General features: G+C 35.6%; 1 pseudogene; it reads right to left on the bottom strand.

Moving 5' to 3' along the window:
- LOC138174871 (threonine--tRNA ligase, mitochondrial-like) overlaps positions 1 to 18352 on the bottom strand; it is an 89954-nt pseudogene extending 71602 nt beyond the window's left edge.
- Between the last annotated feature and the right edge of the window lie 3918 nt (positions 18353 to 22270).

Here is a 22270-nt window from a genome sequence, read left to right as displayed (position 1 = left end):
TTTTTCATTTGTTGGCTTTCTCATTTCTCTGTGGCATAGAGACATCCAGATATTAACCTTTCACAACAAATTAGTGATGGGACTTGAATTTCTGCTTGAAGCGCCTAAGATTCTATTCTGCATCTTCTTTAGATGAGCCGCACTAAGTGTATCTTTTATCTTGAAAGGAAAAGAAAATAATCCATTTGGAGACTTCAATAAGCAATTAGTAACAACATTTCATCATTTCTAGTAGTCACTTTAATTTCTGAGTCATGGGAATAATAGATTGCAATCCTAGACTAAATCAAACATCTTCAAACATTTTCTCAGTCTAAATAAATTTTGTATGTCTATGTTGGAGCAAAGAAAAATCATTTGAAGAAAATAAAATTGAAAGAAAACTAAGTAGATGCCAGTAGATTCACCAATAGTTCATGGATCTTCCACTCCCAGTCCTCCCTCCTCCCCTTTAGATAAAACTTTCATCAACATAGATCAGAATTCAACTATGATTTAGGAGCCTCCTAAAAGTATAGGTAAATTAAGACGGTATCATATGTAGATTTGAAGTCTCATAATATGTTAAAATATTTCCTTAAATTTTTTGCTTCAGAGTTATCACGTTCAGCTATGTGACAATAACTGAAAGTATTGGAAACAGATATTATATCTATGGTAAAGCCCATAGCTGGCATTTAACTATATTTGCTAAGTTATTAAAAACTAAGCTTTTATCCACTGATGTGAAAGGTCTTAGAAAACAAATTTCCTCTAAGTCTGTGAGAATGACTGTACCTCACACTGTCCTACATTCTCTATGACTAGATTTTCAGTGATTAAATGGATTGTCTGTGTGGTGATGAAAGATCTTATAAAAATTGCATTTTTCTTTATTTCTTACTTTCACTTGTTCATTCTCCCTCTTGTACCACTATATTATGGCAAACTGTCCCCTTGAATGGCAAAGAATATACACCAATGAATACTAATTCCCCATACATTATACAAAAGCCATGCTCCCCCAAAGAAAGCTCTTTGTGACTTGTTAATTTTTTCTTTAACAAAGAAAAAGAATATGCTAAATAAAGTTTGATTTCCATAATATTTAGAAAAGTCTTAAGACATTCCCTTTTTTTTCTTTTGTTTTTAGCAACCTTGTATACAACTGCTAAGTTTTCTTAAATGAAAGCAAAGTTAGACAATTTTTCTTTAATTGGACACATCTTTAGAAAATAACCTAATACATTCCTGTGGTTTACCGAATAGCTTTGAAATAAATGCATGAAATTATTTTCATATATAGATATATGTCCATATATCTATATATACACACATGTATATTCATACATATTTATATATGCAAGCATATGCAAACCCATGTGTATATGTATATATGGTAAGTTTGTAAGATGGATATTTTATTATTTTGTTTGGACTTTTCAGTGGTTTTTAATGGTTTTTCCATATGCAAAACAGAATAGCAAAAGAAATTTTAGATGAAACATGAATCTCTACTTCATAACACTTTTCTTTTTCTTTTTTTTTTAGGGCAATTGGGGTTAAGTATCTTGCTCAAGGTCCCACAGCTGGTGTGTCAAGTGTCTGAGTCTGGATTTAAACTCAGGTCCTCCTGACTCCCTGGCTGGTGCTCTATTCGCTGTGCCACCTAGCCTCCCCTCATACAACTTATTTTTAATATGATTAAAATCACTTCAAACGTGACCTGCTTGTCTCTGCTTCCTTCTAAACTTTCTTCTGTTCTGTGCATTTAAACAAAATTCTTCTCTGATCCCTTTTTGGATGGGGTTGACTTCACTCTTGGGAAACTATCTTTTCTCTCAGTTCCTTTTCCCCAATTAAAAACTTAGAGAAGGAAGGGGTGGTAGCTGTGGTTGTGGTGGTGATGGCTGTAAGGGTTATGGGATTTAAAGATCTTCCATGCCCCGTTGGACTTGCTGACGTAGCAGGAAGGGGCGGAGCAAGAGGAAGCGGAAGCCAAGCTAGCGTTCCTTCGGTGGCTGGCGGTGGTGGTGACGGCGGCAGCAGCAGAGGCAGTGGCAGCGCGAAGCCCTTTTGGAGTTAGAACTGCTAAGGACTTTCTGCTAAGGACTCCTGCTGAGGACTGCCAGGGGCCGGAGCTGCTGGGAGTGTGCTTCCAGGACACTGGGTGGTTGCTGTGCGTGGGGAGAGGAGGACCTTTGCCTGAGGTAGCCTGTTCTGTTTTAAAGGCTTGAAAATGTGGGTGCTTTCTACTTTATCTACCTGTGCCAATGTCATAACTACTCTGATGGCTTTCACTTTCTGGTTTTGGGACTCAGTCTTTTGGTATCTTAATAAATTTTCTAGTTTATTTCCTCATATGGCAAACATGACGTATTTTCTAATGGATAATTATATCAGCATATTTGTAATCTCTATAGGCATTGTGAATATGGCATTGCTGATACAATGGCTGAAATACAATTAGCAAATAAGTGGAGTGCCTTAAGTTTTTCAAGACAATCATCATTTGAAGTAAGCAATACCAGCATTATTCCCCTCACCCCTCTTTTAGAGATGAGAAAAATGTGAGGTAAAAGGACTTGCCTGGAATAAAATACATGCACTGCTGTAATTTTGAATCATGGTCTCTTTTGATTCCAAGATCAGTGTTCTTTACATTGTGCTAAATTTAACACGATTGAAAAAAATATTAAATTATACGATTTCTAGAGCTTTTTCTCTTGTGAATATCTTTGGGATTTAAGCAGGTAATTCTTATTAATGCTAATGGGATTTGTTCTACTCCCTTCTTATTAAGTGAGGATGTTCATCCTGCTTGATTTCTTTTATAAACTAATTTTCTAATCGTGGAATGTTTCTAACACAGATCTTTCTTTCAATCTTCATTTGGTCTTTTCACTAGCACATAGAGAGTAGTATATACCTAAATTTCATTTTTCATCTTAAAATATAGTATAAAAATTGTTGGCACAATGGATAAAGTGCAGGGCCTGGAGTCAGGAAGACTCTGCTTGCTGAGTTCAAATTAGGCCCCAATCACTTATTAGTTGTGTGATCATAGACAAGTTATGTATCTGTATTTGCCTCGGTTTCCTCATTTGTAAAATGAGCTGGAGAATGAAATGGCAAACCACTCAAGTATCTTTGCCAAGAAAATTCAAAATGGGGTCATGAAGAGTCAGAAACAACTGAAAAATTACTAAAAAATTGTATAAACGACTACTAATGAATAGCTTCCATATAAGAGACAGATTTGCATAGTCATCCTAATTTTTGAGATGGAAAAGTTGATTCTAGAACTTGATATCACAATAATTCCTGAAGTTTCATTGTCATGTCTGAAAATCATGATGTTTAAAAGTAGCCATACCATAGTACAATTGATTCTCAGGATAGCTTTGAGAAGAGGCAAAAGGCTATACTTTGGATTTGGGATAAGTGACATGATCAAATAAAATGAATGAGTGAAAGGGATTCAATGTCAGGTCAAAAATAAGGAGAAAACAGAAATGTAGGTGTTTTATTCCCCCCCTTTATCTATCTAAGATCTCACAATAGCTAGGCTATAAGATAATGATAATGTGGCTGAGGTAAGAATAAAAGCCGTGATGTCTAAACTAGTTTGCCATTTTCTCCCATATGAAATTAAAAGGACAAGCCAGGTTAACAGTTTAATAAAAAATAAAAAATATTATATAATAAGTATAAAATAAAATCATTATTATGGTAAATAAAACAAAAAAACTTTTTGTATCTCAAATACCTTTTAATGTAGACAAATCTAAAGAGAGTTTTATTAATGCATTTCCACTGAATGAGTAGTTATTATATTGACTTTTTGCAGAATTCTGTTGAAGGCTTTCTGAAAGATACAATAAATTTAGAAATAGAGTAATAGGCCACAGAGTCTGACTCTCTTACTTTAAAGATAAGGAAACTGAGGTGGAGAGTGGTTAAAGACTTGCCCATGGTCATGCAGGTAGTATCTAAAGAAAGAACTTTATTCCCAGTTTTTTCTAATTCCAAATACAACCCTTTATCAACTGTGCTATTGAAAAACTATGTGTGTATATGCATACACATATATATGCATACATACACGAATTCTTTTTTTTTGCTTTTTTGGGGGCAATTGGGGTTAAGCAACTTGCCCAAAGTCACATGGCTAGTAATTGTGTCAAGTGTCTGAGGCTGAATTTGAACTCAGGTCCTCCTGACTCCAGGGCCAGTGCTCTACTCACTGCACCGCCACCTAGCCACCCCAGGAATTCTTGCCTTTAAAGAGGTAATTTTTAAAAAGTACTCCAATTATTTTTACTCTGAACTGCACACAAAGAGATTTTTCATATATAACAGAATACAAAGAGGATTGTGCTTGAAAATAAGAATCTTCATATCATTCTACTATATGTTTGTAAACACATACATATACACATACTCATATATATGTATATGTGTATATATGAATGCATATGTGTATATACATATAGATTTAATTGTACATATTATTTTCAAACCTATCATGCTTTCCTGTGTTTTCTTATGAACTACCTTTTGTTCTATTTTGTGTATTTAAACAAAACAAAATGGCCTTTTTGTGGTGGTGCCAATACTGTTTCTAAAATTCCCTTCCCTACTCAATGCCCTTCCCCCAGTTAAAAACCAAGAGAGGGGTTAAAAATAAAAACAAAACAGCACAAGAGTAGCAATAAATAAGTGTACTGAAGCAAAACAAATTCCCAGGATGGCTACCTTAAGTGCCTCACCTCTCTGTCAGGCTTCCTTATAAGTAAAGTTCCAGTTTCTTCCTTTGAATGAACCCTGCTACTGTAAGAATGGGAGAAATGAAGGGTTGCAATAAAGCTAATTTTGTACAAGATTTGACCTTATCATTAAATTCCAGGTAGTCTGTGTAGCATAGTGGGTAAGGAATGAACTCAGAGCCAACAAGACCTTGTTCAAGTAAAGCCTGCAAAATACTGACTGTGATCCTGGGTAAGTCATTTAACCCAAGGCAACTAGGTAGCTCTCTAAGACTGTAAATCACAGAAAAAGAACCAATCTGCATTGGTAGAGGGTTTTTCTTCTCCAGGAATTCCTTAGACCAATTAAATCACAGGTCCAGTATTACAGTTTTATATGTATGTACATATAAAACCACACACATGTAATATGTGTGTACACATCTACATATGTGCATATAAGCACTGTGCACACAATGTACAGACATACATGGCATGCACGTGTGTGTCTTTGTATATGTGTACATGTTTGGGGTGTATGCACATATGTGTCTTCATGTGTGTGTGTATTGTGTCTACACACACATTTCCTTGTAAAATGCTGGATGACATTACAGATAGAGTTTTGTACTTAGAGACTGGAAGGCTTGGGTCTTCCAGCTCAGCGATGTACTGGTGGAATGATCCTGGGCAAGTCACTTGCCCTGTGTCTGGCACAGATTCCTAATTTATAAAGAGGGGCTAAATAATAGCACCTACCACCCAGAGTTGTTGTGAGAATAAAGTAAGATAATATTTGTAAAGCTCTGGTTGCTGTTGTTGTTGATTATCTATGTATAATAATGTCAAAATGTGTGGTATACATATATCAACTATTTATTATTTGTGTCAGAGATAAATATAATTAAATGTTAAGTACAGAAGGCATTTAAATGAGATTTTCTCTTTCTATTGTTAAATTGAAAGGTTTTTAGAAGGAACCTGGCTGGTAATTGTAGCTTTGCTTTTCACCTTAATCAATAATATGTGTTAATGCTGAAACTTAGTAATTTATCATTACCACTCCTTTATTCTGTCTCAGTTTCTTTATTTGCTACTAGGGAGAGTCAAGGCAACATATTTGGGACTTAAGTGAATGTAACTTCAGAAGCTAAATGATATTGATTTAGAAGAGCAATCAGAACTCTGGTGTGGGAGTTAGGAGACCTGGATCCTAATTACTTGAGTGCCCTTGGTCAAGTCATTAACCACTCTGGGGTTCAATTTTCCCATTTGTAAAAAAGTTGATGATGTGATGATAAATAAATGCCCTTGAAAAAAAATTCTTTGAGCTGATGAGTCAGAATATGGAATTATTTTCCATTTATTTATAAACTTCTTTGTTTTTATTAACAGTTGCCAGCATTTTTAGTTTTGTGGCTTCTATGAGTTTTAAATCTCAAATGTTGTCCATTGTAAAAAAAATAATAATTCAGGTATTTGACTTTCAAAATACTAGCAGGAAAAACAAAACAACAGCCTTTAAACTCCATTAAGTGCTCTGTTTGTATCACATATACTGAGGAAGAGAATGTTCTTTACAGATACACTCAATAGGGCTGCCATTTCAATCAGAGAAACCCCTCTGCCTGTCTTCAGGGCATTTGACTGGCTGTTCATGTGATAGTTAGAACCCTTTTCCTCATTTACTTTCGAGGAATAATTCCTGTACCAAGCACAACTGCAAAGTACACCACAGGACAGCTACATTTCAGGCACTTTGCAGAGAACTAGGCACAAGAAACACTCTCATAAAATAGAATTGATATTACAAAAATCAAACCCACTTCATTAAGTAAACCCTGGGGCTTTAATATTTGTTAAACCATTTGCATAATTGGATGTTCACAAAAACATTAATGAGTCTGTGACTTAACTCTTATGATTGAGTTCACTAATTGTCTTTATGAAGAGTTCCCATGGCATCCTATGATAAATGACTTACATTTACCTATCTTTCTCCTCCTGGTGCAACATATGTAAAGTTCACTGAAGTTCTCCTTCAGTGTATCAGTGGTTTTGGAAGAGAAAAATGAGTCCCAAAGGACTACTTTAACAATGGGATCCACAATAATCATATACCAGGTTGACAATTCACAAAAGCAACATTCAGTGCTGCTTGGTCATGTCTACATTAGCCTTCTGGGAAGTAACAGCCATATGGCTGAGTTGCTAGTATTAATCTATTTTGTAGCCAAGCTTTCTTGAAAGATTGAAAGAAGTCAAGTGGGTCCTTTAGTTCTGATGCATTGAAAAGACACCATATAGGTTTTCTAGTAAGTGGCAGAGCCAAGACCTCAGACACCAATCTAGTACTCAAAATCAAGAGTAGAAGACAACAGATGAATCGTCAGAGTACTTCATTGGTATCCACTTTATCTGAAGAAATCTAGAAGATGACTCAGCATGATGTACATCTGTTGAAGAGTTATTCAGTCAGCTAGCATTTATTAAGTACCTACTATATTCCAGACATAGGATGAGAACTTCATTATTGGAAGGATAATTTACATTAGAGATCACAAATTCATTGAAATAATAGAAAAAGGGAATCAAGAAATTTGGTTCAAAATCCTTACTTTATAGCTGAAGTAAATGAAATTGAGAAAGGCCACTTGACTTATCCAAGACCATATAGCTTGTTAGAGTCACAGTCCAGGTATTCTGACACCAAGGAGAGTGAACTTTCCACTGTATCTCTATTATTTTGTTGTCTATAATTATAGAAAAGCACATTAACTCAAGTCTGCTATCCCTGTTCAATTTGTTACATGTTTTAGTTGTCTCTTCCTTTAGAGCTCTTTGTGGGCCTCAACACAACCTTCACTTATTCCAACCCATGTGCAATTATCTCCTGAGAACACAAGGTGAGGAAATGCTAAACAACTGCCAACCCTCATAGTCAGTGAATTCAGCCAACATGCAATTTCCTTTCATTAAGCATGAAGAATGAAATTGGCTTCCACGATGGATGATATTTTTGATTAAATAGCTTATGCCAGTAACTATGCAAAGTAATGTTCCCTTGGGTTTGGGGCAAGTTGCCAGTATGGTCATCTGTAGAAAATAGTAAAGGAAGCATTATTTAAATGTTTAGTATAAAGGTGGGGTGGGGGTGGGGATAGGATTTAGGCTCTGCAGACCCAAATCCAAAGAACCCAAAGGTTATTTTTGCAGATAAAATGGGAGCAAGCACCAAGATAATTTTTATTAATAAATATCTTCCTTATTAACAAAATATGATTTTTTTCTTAGTGTACTTTACTTAGACTGACAATTTTCATTGATGAAATTTATGATGTAATTGGTTAACTCTCCTCTGCACATTAGCTGTGACAACTCAGTCTATTTCTTCTGGTCTAGCCTTGTGCAAGTGAATTTGCCCTTTTAAATTTGGAACCTTGAATTTATATAGCACATTTCTTCAATGAGCTGAAAAGCACTATAAAAGACATTAACAGATTCCCATTAGCATCCTTTGAATATGGATGCCAAGAATAATTATCATCATTTAAAAGTGAGCACTGCATAGGGCAGTTTGCTGTCTAGAGTTCTTTTAGTGGGGGTTATATACTTTACCAATTACTGTAACATTTGACTGTTTATTTGATTACAGGTATGACTATACTTGACATGTTTGCGTAAAGTTATATTTTTTAAATTGAGAAAGAAGTAAAGAGTTACAAAATAGTTGATTTATAGAGAAATTATCTTTCTTGAAATGGAGCACTATACTAATTAAAAGGGAATTTTTTGATTCAAGAAGTTTTAATGTTCTGCATTAAATTGATAAACAATTGCCTACAAAGCATGTGCAAAGAACAGGGAAAACAACAACAGCAATGAAATAGGTTATAGAACATTCCTAGAATCAGTTATGTAATAACAACAATAACTGGCCTTTATATAATAATTCAGGATTCACAAAGAGCTTAACATACATTATTTTATTTGAATCTCACAATTCCCACTCCTAGGCTAAAGTGCACCTGGAGCCTGGGTGAGAGGCTTGTTTTTCAGTAGATATTTCTTGATTGGCCAGTGAGTCAATAAGGTTGTTATATTCTCTGAGCCAGGAAAGAAGGCTATATAAATCCTAATGTGTAGCTTTGTTTTGGGACTCACTTTGAGAAGTGTTCTGTGATTTGATGAAACTCTGGGAAGCCGTTGTCCAGAGCCCCCCGGCTTTGAAACCCAGATGTTGATTTGGTATGGATGTAATGGTTGGACAGTTTGGAAACTGTATACTTGATCTGTTTCTCTGTCCTGATAACTCTGTCTGTATAATCTGAAGTTCGGGTGCTGACTTTTTTCCCCTGGACTAGGTAAACGATACATATTTGACTGATTAAAGTAAGCTTGTTAACCAATTTTGAGTTGCTTTCCTTTAACAAAGCAGATCCAAGAACGTGTGTTGGCAGACACCCTGGGGGACACCGGGGTGCTTGCTGCTACAGTGTCTGAAGCAAGTTTTGAATTCATATCCTACTGGCTGCAAGTCCAATACTACCCTAGCCATTACTATTTAATACCTCTAACCTTAAGAAATACCGGACCAATTAGAATGACAATATTGAATGTTTATCTATTTATTTCATATTTGTGTTAGTCTGTATCTAACAACATGATTCGTTTGCAGAAAATGGGCACAATGAAAACCTTGTTACTAATGAAGTACAGAATCAATAATCTTACTATGGTATTGAAGTATGTGAGTCTAAGCATTTGGGAGTATAGAAAACTGGAGTAGGTCAGGATTAAAAGTTAGAAAATTCAAAAATAAGAATAATAGCTAAGGGACTAGGCTGTAGCCAGGGACTCACATTAGCTCCCATTTCTGTGGCCCAGATCAATGCAATGGTATTCACTCAGAAAGTTGAAAGTCTATCTGAATGGCTTCAAAATCCTGAGTTTAAGAGACTTGACAAGTTTTACAAGTAGTCAGTAGCACAACTAGGATATGACCCAGACTGTCTGACTCCAAATTTAGCACTCTTTTGACTATACCACAAATCCAATTCAGTGTTTAATTATTAGATGCTTATTATGACCAGGACATAATTCTAGGGGCTAGGAATGCAAGGATACAAAAGAGCAGTCACTGCTCTCAAATTACTTAAAATCTCATATGGAAGTTTTTCACACACACACTATATACAGATTCATGTATATAGTATGTATGTAGTTGTAATGGCAAGCAAAATAGAATTTTTTTGCTGTTTGGGGGATTGAGTTTGAGCTAATCAAGTGCCGTTGAGCCTCACCTTTGATTGTATCAAGTCTCTGATTGGAAACAGTATACATTGTATTGCCTTTAATAGGCCTAAGGGAGTTTGAAGATCTCCTCTGCCCCTTAATAGGCCAACTACAATCACATGGGAGCCCATGGTGGAAGGAATTTGCAAAAAGGGTGGGACAGGAAGGAGCAGATGAAAACATGAGCAGAGCTGGGAACAGGCAGAACTGATGGAGAGATTGTGATGTTGGTTCTCTATTTGTTGGTCTGTGTTTATTTCTCAGACAGAAAGCAAATTGAGATGATAGTGCTGGTAATGTGTGTAAACATTATTGTAGCCCTGTTAAGCTGTGTTTTCCTAGAAACAGAAACTATGAAGAGCTTGTTCCTGTGAATTGAGATATGGAAGAGGAGCCAGTCCCCAAGACCTGAAATATGGAACAGGAGCAGACAGCTGCCCACCTGTGAATCTAGGCAAAAATTGGGAATGGTCAGCCCACAGAAAAAGAGCCATGGGGTTTGGAAGCCAGCCTCAGGTCAAGATGCAAGAGGACTTTACTTTGGATACTCTATAGTGATTGAAGAGATGGTAACTTACTGTGACCTAGGGGTAGAAGGTGTTTGTACTTTCTGCTACCCCTTAAAGATGATTGACTTAATGATGATTGGAAGCTAGCCTTTAGTCAAGATAAAAGAGTACTTTACTTGGATTCTCTGCATTGACTGAGGAGATTATAATTTACTGTGACCTAGGGGTAGATGTTGTTTGTATTTTCTGTCACCTCTTAAAGTGGTGACCTATATATATCACCTATAAGATATACTGAATGTTATGTTTTGTTTAAGACTATATGGTCACCTTAGTAATAAGTTGTTATGTCATGTTATTGTGAATGTTATACTTTAATTTTTTGAATGAAGTGTTTTAGTTTATTGCTGGATAGAGAGTTAATTATACTATGAGTTTAGACCCTTAAAGTTTTTCACAGAAGCAGTCGCTAGGAGAGTTGCTCATGATTAGAGTGTGTGTATGTGTGTATATTTGTATATGTATGTATATACATATAGATATACAGTTAGATTGTGTTAAGTGCTAAGGAAAAGAAAGAGAGAGATATCTAGCATGATGATATCAGGGTTTTAGAAGGATTAGCATTCAAGGTGAACCTTGGAATAAGGATCTCGATGGGTTAAGAAATATAGTGTAGATAGAGGTTTGCATAAACTCTGCTTTGTGATGCTGCTTTGTGAGGGAAGAGGAAGGATGAATAGAAGTGCCTGTTTTACTACTTACTACATACAGAACTCATCCCTTTTTTTTGTGGCTATGAACTGTGTATGGAAATGTTCAGATGTGGGTGAGGTGGGAGCACATTTGAGGCATGTGAGCACAGATTAAATCAAGAGGTAAATTATTCCAGGGCCAAAATATAATATATAAAGGGAAGTTTAGCAAAAAAAAAAAGAAAAGACTAATACTTTGGATTCAGATTATAGAAGGCTTGAATACCAGCCTTGGAAGTAATTTCCAGAGGGAAGACACATATTTCTTGGGGGGAAAAGTTATTTTTACTTTATGATTCCCCCGCCTTATCCCATTCTTTATTCTAAGAGACCATTTAAAATCTGACCTCTATCTTTATACCTCTACTGAAATTATTCTGTCATATATCACTCGTGACATCCTAATCATCAAATTTAATGCTGTTTAATTACTTCATGTCCTCTATATCTTATGTCAAAAGAAATAAATGCGATTGACTACTTGCTCATTCTGAATACTTCTCTCTTATTTCCAAATATTTCTATGAACATTCCTTCTGTTATTATACAACTTTCCTATCTTTCCTCACTCCATGAAGTGGGTGTCCCCTCCACTTCTCGCCCTTAGCCCTCTTCTCCCTCCCTCCCTCCCTCTTCTCTCTCTCTCTCTCTCTCTCTCTCTCTCTCTCTCTCTCTCTCTCTCTCTCTCTCTCTCTCTCTCTCTCTCTCTGTCCCTATAGATATATTTTTTCCTGTCAATCACATTCACTCCAATGGATTCAATTTCATTGTTGGTGAATGCCAGATCTGTTTATTTACATCTTATCATTCATCTGAACTCCACCTTGTCCTCTACAACTGCCTGTTGAATATCCTACCAGCATGTCAAACTCAAAATGTATTACACTGCTTGTAGTTTTCCCTAGAAGTTTCCCTCCTTCCATTTACTTCACTCTATCTGTGGCACAATTGTTCATCCAGTTGACTATTGCTTAAATATTTGCCTCCTCTCTTTGTCTAACTTCTCATATCCAATTATTTAATAATTCCTGGGAATTTTGGCTTAGTTATTCTGTACTGCTTGCCAATCCTTACTACTACCAAACTAATGCAAACCTTCATTACCTCTTGCCTGAACTAATGCAATTGCCTCCCAATATATGTTCCTTTATTTTCTGTCTTAAAATCTATCCTTACACTATATCACAGGATTTAGGTCTAGTTGGGTCATTCTTCTGTTCAAGGAACTATTAGATTCCTATGATTATTAATTAAAATTTCTAAGCATGATATTCAAGACCTGCACCCAATCTGGTCATAACCTAGCTTTCCAAGTTTAGTTCATGCTATTTCCTTTCTTATTTTCATTCTATCAAAAATGTGTCAGTTGCTATCACAAGAACATATTCTGTCAGCTTCCATTTTCTTCCATATGCCTGGAGTGTCCTCTGCCTCCACTGCCCATTAAATTCCTACACATCTTTTAAAATTCAGCTCACTTGTTTCATCAAATCTTTTCTGCTCCTACCATCCTAGTCAGCAATGCCCATTCATTCATTCAACAAACATTCATTAGGTATCTATTATGGGTTAGACACGGAGAATACAAAAACAAAACAACACAGTCTCTATCCCCAAGAAACTTACATCTTAGTAAGATAAACAGCATACACATATGAAATTAAATATAGAATATATGCAAAGTAATTTCTAGAGGGAGGATTCAAGTGACTGAGGGGATTGGGAAAGGTGGGGCAAAATCAAGTGAACACTTAAGAGAAGTCATAATATTGCAAATCCTGGCAATCAACAAAATAGAAGTTTACACTAAATTGAGATTGTGTTCTCAGAAACATAAAATGATTTTTTTATGCACTGATGTAGATTAAATTAAGTAGAACAAGATGAAAAGGGCAAAAAAATGACTTCATTTAAATAAAAGGAACTCTAAAAAGTAACTAAGCCTTTAATAATGGTAAAAACTCAAGACTGGTCCCAGAGAATAGAGAATGTGTAGGAAATCAATGGCCAGTGGAGGCAGAGGGCTCTGTAGGTGTAAAGAAGATAATGGAAGCTAAGAAAGGATAGGGTATGTTCTGGAAATGGCAAGGGATACACTTTTGCTGGAATGCAAATATGGAAGGGAATAGTATGAAATAAGGTTGGAAAGCTAGGTTATCACCAGATTGTGTGCAAGTCTTGAAAGCCATGCTAAGAAATTTTAAGTAATAATTCATAGGAAACTTATCAAATTTATCTTTTTTAAAGGGAAATGAACAGAAAGTACAGGTATGTATGCAGAAGGAAATCACAAACCATCCAATGTCTTTGCCAAGAAAACTCCATGTCCCACAGTGCCATGAAGAGGCAGACAGAAGTGCGTAATAGAACTACAACAAAAACAGCAACGATAGTACCATAGAAAGGTAACGGTATATATATCAGGCATGTCCACTGTTAGCTATTTTTTCCTACCTGTTTATTTTCTTTGTTAAAAGTTATGTTTTAGTTCTGGGAAGTGTGTTGGGAGGATCCATACAGAAATACTGTAAAGTAAAAAACAAAGAGAAGCAGTTTGACTTTAAAAAGCAAGAAAAAATAACAAACAAAAAATCTTATGGAGCATTGCTTTTCCGTTCTACTTGGACTTTCAAGACATAGACAAATGTGCAAGTTATATTTGGTTTTGTTCACACTCATAACCCATATGAACATTGACAATGACAGGTTTTGCATTCTACATAATGCCTCTGTAGGTCATATTTGACTATTTAAAAAAATATATATATATATATATTAAAGTGGAATAGTTACATGTGACTATTTTAGATTTCCTTTTAAGAAAAATAACCATAAATCAGGTTTTTAAAAATACTCCTCAGGCCCCACATATAAGCCTGCAGAAAATTTTTCTTTTCCCATCTGTCAAATAGTCATTTCTTAACACTCTTTGCCCCCTGTCCTACATCAGTAGCTTTTTTATAACTAATAAAATGTCATTAAATCTATAAACTTAGTTTCTGAGTTACATCCCACACATATTACTTTGATCCAAAGAGGTAACTTCACTCTATGTGCATGAAAGTTAAGAAAAAATAATCTCTATGAAATCCATAGGCATGAATTTTTAAATTATGTTTTTGACCCAGCTATGAGTAAATCCTAAACTCAAAAGTAATGAAGATGAGAAAACAATAAAATTTTTGGGTATTCACATGATTCCCACAGAAATCAATGGCAGTTTTTCTGTGAATCTCTAAAGACAGAGACTCTCAAATTGGAGTTAGTAACTTTTTCTGACATTGACTTTTCTCTCCCACAAGCTGAACAGGATTTCCTAATTTCTTATCAGACATGGAGAAAATCACCACTGGTGGTATGTTCTTTCTTTTTTTTAAGTATTTTTAAAATATTTTTTCAAATTACATGGAAAAAACAACTTTTAACTTTAAAAAAAATTGAGTTCCAAATTCTCTCTTTCCCTCCCTCCTTTCCCTCTCTTCTCAATGAGATGACAAGAAATTTGATATCAGTTATATATTGTAATCTTATAAAACATATTTCCATATTAGTCACATTATGAAAGAAAACATAGACCAAAAACAACAAGAAAAAATAAAGTAAAAAAAATTATCCACATTCAAACTCCGTTGGTTCTTTCTCTGAAGGGGAATAGTATTTTTCATCTTAAATTCTTTGGAATAGTCTTGGATTATCATACTGCTAAGAATAGCTAAGTCATACACAGTTGATCGTTGTACAATATTGTAGTTACAAGTTCTGTTCACTTCAATTCGCATCGTTCATATAAGTATTTTTCTAGGTTTTTCTGAAAGCATTCTGCTTGTCATTTCTTATGGCACAGTAGTATTCCATTATAATTATATACCACAACTCATTCAGCCATTCCCCAACTGATGTGCATCTCCTAAATTTCTAATTCTTTGCCATGACAAAAAGACAGCTATAAATCTCCTTGTACATATAAATCTCTTTCCTTTTTTTTTTTTTAAATCTTTGAGATACAGAGCTAGTAGTATTGTGGTGTCAAAAAGTTAGCACAGTTTTATACCCTTTGGGCATAGTTCTATCTCCAGAATGGTTGTATCACTTCACAACTCCTCCAACAGTGTTTCACTATCCAATTTTTCCACATCCCCTTGAATATTTGTCATTTTCCTTTTCTATCATATTAGTCAATGTGATAGTGGTACCTCAGAGTTCTTTTAATTTGCATTTCTCTAATCCATAGTGATTTGGAGCATTTTTTCATGATTATAGATAACTTTGATGTCTTCTTCTGAAAACTGCCTGTTCACATCCTTTGACCATTTATAAGTTGGGGAATGAATTGTATTCTTAAAATTTTGACTCAGCTCTCTCTCTCTCTCTCTCTCTCTCTCTCTCTCTCTCTTTGTCTCTCAGACAGAGAGAGAGCTGAGTCAAATTTATGAGAGACAGAGAGAACTGAGTAAAATATTTATACATGTAATAAGTCCTTTATCAGAGAACCTTGCATAATTTTTTTGAAATTTTTCTTACAGCTATGATCACTAATAATTAGGTATTTTTCTTAGAGTATGTAGGGATTCATGGAGGGATTTTTAAGTTCACAGTCCTCATAACTTAGCTATCAATATTTTCCTTGTTTTTTTTTTGTCTTTTCACATCATTTGTAAGTGGGACTTAAATTGGTCATGTATCTGGTCCCCAAGTTCAGGTGAAGGTGACCTCTGACTCCTATGTAGGGGTTTAGCATGATTTTATAGCATTTGATGTATTTGATTAGAATTAAAGATTATATTATTTTTATTTTTTTAATCCATCATTTTCTTTCAGTTTTTCCTAAATCTTTATGTTGAAAGAACTAGTAAGGTGTTATGGTTTTTATTCTATATTAATATACTATCTATGCCAATATAATAGCCTGTATTCCAGGACAGAATTTTCAAGAAGTAGAAACAATCCTGATGTTCACTTGATTTAACTACAGCATTTGATGTATGAAAACATACAAGCTATCAGAGGGCATACACCTTAACTCGAGGAAATGAATCCCTGTGCTTAACTATTCCCAAGAAGTTGGCTCTGTACAGACAGCTATCAACTGGGAATGCCCTGCATCTTATGTAAGATGTGTATTATTATACTAAAGTAGACCAAGACTAGTAAGCAGACAAAGAGCATATTAAAATGTGCCAATCATGAGTAGGCTGATGAAGAAAAATGTTTCCAAATTATAAATACCTTGAGGTGTAAAAACCAACTCTAAAATCAATTGTTTGGGATTCACATCATCAAGATCATAGGATCATACTTTTTGGACTGACTGGAGGTCATCTCATACTATTACTTCACTTTGCTCCTTGCATTCCAGAAAATTGAAGGTACTATAGTTGAGATGGGATTTGAATCCAGGTGTCTTGAAGTCAGATCTGGCATACTTTCTTGTACAAATTCCCAGTCAAATTGAATAGTGAATATAGTGTAAGAGGACACAAATTAACTTAATCAAAATGTAATATTCCAGAAAATAAAGAAGTCAGTTAATTTTTTAAATATCAAATTGTGTAACATACACTATTGATTAAGAGCTGAGCTTTCCCCCCACAGGTAGGCTGTTTAGTTCCACCTGAAACTCTTTTTTATGGAGGGGGAAGGTAAGGCAAATGGGATTGTGACTTGCCCAAGGTAACATGGCTTGTTTTCTGATAAATGTCTGATTCCAGATTTGAACTCAGGTCCTCGACTCCAGGGCCAGTGCTCTATTCACTCTGCCACCTAGCTGCCCCCCACCTGAAACTCTTTGTGGTGAAATTCTGTTATTTCTCTCCCCTGTTCCTGCTGCTTTAGGACATCTGATCTCCACCTTCTCTTTGGAAATCTCCAGGTGCTTGATGCATTATCCTTTATCCTTCCTATATTTCCTAGGTACAATGTGATCTTGCTACTATAAAGCTCTCCGGGACCAAGGACAGCTTATGTTTCTAATTTTTCCCTAAATAACAAGAATTTTTTTTTTAAGATATTGCTCACAGCACTCTCTCTCTCTCTCTCTCTCCCTCTCTCTCTCTCTCTCTCTCTCTCTCTCTCTCTCTCTCTCACACACACACACCCCACCCCCACCCCCCCACACGTTTGCATAGAAAGGTGAATATATAGATTGATGTGTAAATTGGGTAGATAGATGAGGAAAGACATATACAGAGACAGAAGGAAAGAAAGCTATCTCAATTCAATAATTTTCAAGCATTGGATATGCAAATGCAAGCAAGGCAGGGTTTATTCTCTAGGAGTATATACTTTAATGAGGGAAGACAACAAATATAGGGGAAATGAAGGGAAGAGCTTGGAAGATGGAGTAAGCATCCCCAGCATGGACAGACTTTTGTGGAAGGGGCGAAGTCTGAAGAATCAGGAATAGAACCAGTAATGAATAAAGATGAAAGATTGGTCCAGGTCAGGGGACTCACTAATCAGGAGAACAGGTTTCTGTTTGAGAGACAGCCTAAATCCTTTTCAGGAACTAAGGTTCTGGTTTTGTTTTTTTTTCAAAGTGATAACTAGATATTATTTTATTAATGGAAATGAAACTCAAAAAAATTTTTAATTTTTTTTTATTCATACAGTGCTGTCTTTGTGAGACTACTTGTGTACTCATTGTTGAGACCACCTAAAAGTTAGCAAAATAACTACATTTTAGTTGAATTAAGCTTTTTATTCAGTGTTATAAAAATATTTATTCAAACAGACCAAAGCCCATATCATCATAGGACTCCTTGGAATCTTCTCTTTTTGCTTCCTCTTTCTTCTTCTCCTCAGCTGTGGCAGCTGTGCTAGCAGGAGAAGCCCCTCCAGCCAGGGCAGCACCACCAGCTGCTGGGGCAGATCCACCAACTCAGACATTGCAGATGAGACTTGCAATGTTTACATTAGACAGGGCCTTGGCTAATAATCCAGGCCAGAATGGTTCAACATTTATACCTGCTGCTTTAATGAGGGCATTGATTTTATCCTCTGAGACTGTAACCTCATCGTCATGAAGGATGAGGGCAGAGTAGATGCAGGCAAGCTCAGAGCCGGTCATTTCAGCAGATGGATGAGGAGAGCCTTGTTTGTAGTGGTGCTAGTTGCCGGCTGAAGTGAGGATTCACCCCAATGTGGCCTTAGCTTCTGAAGAAGAACCAATTATAAGGTTCTGCTTTTTTAGAGAATATGAATGGACGATAAGGAAAGCTGAGTACCACAGAACCCATTTTGAATTGTGGTGGTGGAGAAGACTTTTGAGAGTCTCTTGGATAGCAAGGAGATCAAATAAGTTACTACTTAAGGGAATTAATTTGGGCTATTCACTGGAAGGTCAAATACTGAAGCTTAAATATTTTAGACACATAATGAGAAGAAAGGATTGATTGAGGAAAAACCCTGATGTTGAGAAAGATTGAAAGTGAAAGGAAAAGGGGATGGCAGAGAATGAAATGGACCAATAGTGTCATGGAAACAATGAACATGAACTTGGACAGACTGAGAGCTAGGGGAAGATAGAAGGGTCTGGTGTGATCCATGATCATGAAGCATCTGACGTGACTGAATGATTGGGAAACAATGGCAAATGGAGGGAAGGCATGGGAAAATATGAGAGCTACTTCAGAAAATGGGTCTTAGAGGAGAATATGAGTTCTCCTGATTCTCACAATAACTAGCTATTTTCCCTTACCAGGTTGTATTACTATTGTTTTCTCAATTTTCTCATGCATAAAACAAAGTTTTCATAATAAGTGATCTCTAACATTCCATTTCGGTCTGAAATTCAACTATTCAGTGTTGTAACAGTATATTGTATTAAGAAAGAAAAAAATGTTGGAATTCTAGTCCTAAGTAGATGATTATTAGGTCTTTTCATCTTTAAGATTTTATGATCCCAACCCCAGAATTTTAGAGTTCATCATTCAAATACATGATTTTGTAGATCAGAAAACTAATCCCTGGAGAAGCAGAGTAGTTCCAAATTAACTAAGTTTATTGTTTCCTATGGAAACTTGCATTTTTGGAGCAGACATCATTATTTCTATTGGGGACATCATTAATTACCCAATTAAATATGACCTAAATATTTGACTCCTCTCTTTGTCTAACACTTCGTATGCCATCATTTTATTAAGTCCTGAGGATTTTTGTTCAGCAATGCCTCTATTATGTGTCAGTCCCTGCTGTAATATGAAAATGAAAAACATTCCTTGTCCTCAAGGCAATTGCATTCTACGAGACTAGAGTATGTGTCATATAATCAAGTTAGCAAATTCAAGATAATTTGAGAAGGGAGAGAGAACTAAAAACTAACTAGGTGTATCAGGCAAGTCTTTACATGGGTGACAACTGGTGGCATCTTATTTGAACCCTAATGAAAGCTAAGGAATGTGAAAAGATAAAAACTTATTTTACCTCAAATTTCTACTATACGTATTTTACAATGTAATTGTAAAATTAGGGAAGGGGTAAAGTCTGGAGAATCAGGAATAGAACCAGTAGTGAATAAATATTAAATATCCCCCATTTTTTCAAGTCACATTTCCATGATTTGAAATTAAACTTAAAAATGGAATTGTCCCTCCAAGTAGTTTAAAGTGTGGTTGAAAGGGAATGTTGTTATTAATCATACAGTTAGCCCCTAGAATATCTGCTTGTTTTCTGTAAGCTCCAACCAACTAATCCCGGTGCCATCCCCCAAAAGGCAAGTTATCTTTCCTTTCCTAGTCTTGTTCAATTAGGGGAGGTTTGATCAAGGGGATGGCAAAACTTGTGGCTCTGTTCTCAAGATTACAAATCAAATGAGTACCATAAAACAATCAATATTCCTTAATTGTCAGAGATGGCATAATTAGCCACATCTGAATGCCAGCCCACTTTCCCTTTTGCATCCAATTGTAATATTTCCCAGCTACCCAGAACCCTTCCTTTCCTTCATGTCAATAAAGAAGTTACTTTCTTTCTCATTGGATTTTTTGGTCATACTGAGGTGGCTAGTCTGTTCCACTTTGTTAACAGTTATACACAGCACTATTAATAAACCAATTATGCTCAAATCATGTAACTCAGCTTACCTTTCTTATATTTATAGCCACAGGGTTGTAAAATGTCAAAGTAAGGAGGGAATATATTACAGCACTGGTGTCACCGTGAAAAGAAATAGAAGCATGAGATAGCACAGCAATTTGGCCAATATAAATGAAATACAGAGTGTATGAAAAACATAATATGCAACAAGACTAGAAACCTCCACAGGAGGCAAATCATTAGAACTTAAATGCCAAACTAAAGAGTTTGTACAATATTTAAAAGCAATAGGAAACTACTTAAGAATCTTGAGCACTGAAATCATGTGTTTAGACATGTGATTTAAGAAATTTACTTTGGAAGTTATATGGTACAAAGGTATATGGTTAAAGAAAAAAGAAAGTGGAAAGAAAACGGGGAGCACAATCAGGCTATTGCAACAGTCCATATGAGAAGAAATAGGACAACCATTTGAAGATATAGAGTAGGTAGTTAATGTGGGACTGGAGATAAGGAGAGAAAATGTGGCTGAGTATATAAATTGACAAGTTATATACTAAGCGATGAACCCATGGTTATAAATGAAATCACTAAGAGAAAGGGTATAGAAAGAGCAAAGAAAGAAAACAGAGCCTTAGGAAACACCCATGCTTAGGAGGCTGTAGCAAAGATAATAATCCAGAACTTAACACCATGAGTGGCCAGACAGGATAAGGAATAAGAAAGAACAATTTCGTGAAAGCTGAAATTAGATAATATACACTGGAGGAAGGGGAAATCACTGTGTTAAAAGCTCCAGAGAAGAGAAACAAAGACTAAGAGAAATCAATCATTGGACTGAGAAATTAAGAGATCATTGGTAACCTTGTAGAAAGTAATTGATGTTTAGATTTGGGGTTTATACCATATTGCAAAAGTTTGAAAAATGAATAAAAAGTAAATAAGTGGAAGCAACAATTATGGACAGTTGTGGAGTTAGTTTTTTTGTTTTGTTTTGTTTTCTATACAGTGAAAGTTAGGGGTACTATAGCACACTAGTTTGAAAGATGGAAGAGTCTAGATAATTTTTTTTGGAAGAGACTTGAGGATATGCTTGTAGCTGGCAGGAAAGGAGTGATGATAGAGAAATAATAAAGATGAGAGGAGAAAGACCAGATAACTTAGGAGGCAAACTGCAGAAAGAAATGTGATTAAATAGAAATAAGAGCATGTTTAGAGTCAAAGGAAAGGGTTAGAAATCAGTTAGGAGAACAGAATGGGAGATTTTGAAATGGGGCTTTGAGGTATAGATTAGGGAGAAGAAACTCACAAAAAATGGAATATCTTCTTGTCAAAATAATTTTCCTAATGCACAGGTCTGACCTTATCACTCACTTGCTCAAAAATCTTTACTTTTTCCCTATGATGCAAAGAACAAAATACAAACTCCTTAACCTAACATTTAAAGATCTTGAATGAAGGGCTTATACTTAGCTTTATAGTCTTATGCACTGTTCTCACAATTATGATTCAGTCATATTGGACCACTAGCTGTCACCTGACAATTTTTGTACTCTACCATCTCAGATATGCCTAAAGGCCATGCTTATTCATCCTAGATTACACTCTTTCTTCAACTCTTCTGGATGAATTCCTACTTTTCCTCTTAGTCCTAGAGATTTGTCGAAAGCACTAAAAAATTAAATTACTTGCTTAGGATCACACAGCCTGTATGTGTTAGAGGTGGGATTTGAAACCAGGACTTTCTGGCTCTGACTTCCATATCAAAGGCATGTAAGGAACCACATGGTATAGTAGGTAGAGAGATGACTTCAAAGCTGATTCTCATGTCTCACTTCTGACCCCTGCTAGACTCATGATCCTGGGCAATTCTCTGAATGTTTTTGGCAAGTCACTAAGACTTCAAGTTGCAGAGAGGGTCAAATTTACTTTGATGATAATATACAATTTC

Source organism: Petaurus breviceps, unplaced genomic scaffold, assembly GCF_028583685.1.
Source record: "Petaurus breviceps papuanus isolate PSGF00001 unplaced genomic scaffold, PetGlider_PUasm1.0 76, whole genome shotgun sequence".
Lineage (NCBI taxonomy): Eukaryota > Metazoa > Chordata > Mammalia > Diprotodontia > Petauridae > Petaurus > Petaurus breviceps.
Note: the sequence above shows the minus strand (reverse complement) of the source record. Positions and strands in the feature narration are given on the sequence as shown.